The following is a 948-nucleotide window of genomic DNA, read 5'->3' as shown; positions in this document are numbered from 1 at the left end:
GTTTTCGATTGGGCAAAAGTTAGTGCGCACCAGTGCGCACTCAGTTCACACCAACACTGGACGAGTTCCATGGGTTGCACTGAATAGTGCAAATTCAAAAGAATACGCCAAGATTTTCAGTGCTAAAGCTGAAACTCATTTTTGTTCACTTTGAAGCAATGTTCAACAAAATGTTACAAAACCACAGTAAAAAGATATTAAGAGTAGGGACAAGACCCCGTTTTCAATTCAACTGCGCAGATTTGCTTGTCCCTATGTATATCCTTAACTGTGATAAAACGTGCACTGAACTGGCACCGTCAAAATATCTCGTGCCACTTAGTGCGCACTGAGTGCGCACTACGCGAGTGTCGTGCGATCAAATGAACACGTGACACTAGCCAAGTGCGCATTGGCACTGCCAATCGAACACGCTCTTGACACTGAGTGCAGCCAGTGCACCTTAATCGAAAACGCTATTAGTGTAGGCTTATTCGGGGTGATCCCAATTGATCACGGCTCGATTGGACACCACCAATCACAGCGACCGGTGTTTAGGAACTTTGTAGTCTCAAGCGCTGTGAGTGGCTCGTGTCCAATTGAGCCGTGTCCAACTGGGTGCCACCCGATTTGGTTAAGACTGGTTAAGACTTCTGATGTTCTGATTTGCGGCTTATTATAGAAAGCCCATTAGTCATAAATCAGAAGTCAGAAGCTAAAAATTGACCAATCACAGTCGTCAATTTTTAGTTTCTTACTTCTGATTTATGATTAATGACTTATTGTAGAAGGCCCATTAAAGTTGACGACTGAGGTTAGGAAATCTGTCACAGAGACAAAATGAGGTCTATAATTGTATTTTTTTACATGGATTTCAACTTTCCATGCGAAGTGATTCTCACCCTTCCGCCCCCGTGTTATTATGCTGGATTCACACTGCATCCGATTTGCGTTGTACGACACTCTTCA

Source organism: Trachymyrmex cornetzi, unplaced genomic scaffold (assembly GCF_001594075.2).
Source record: "Trachymyrmex cornetzi isolate Tcor2-1 unplaced genomic scaffold, Tcor1.1 scaffold640, whole genome shotgun sequence".
Taxonomy (NCBI): Eukaryota; Metazoa; Arthropoda; class Insecta; order Hymenoptera; family Formicidae; genus Trachymyrmex; species Trachymyrmex cornetzi.
Note: the sequence above shows the minus strand (reverse complement) of the source record.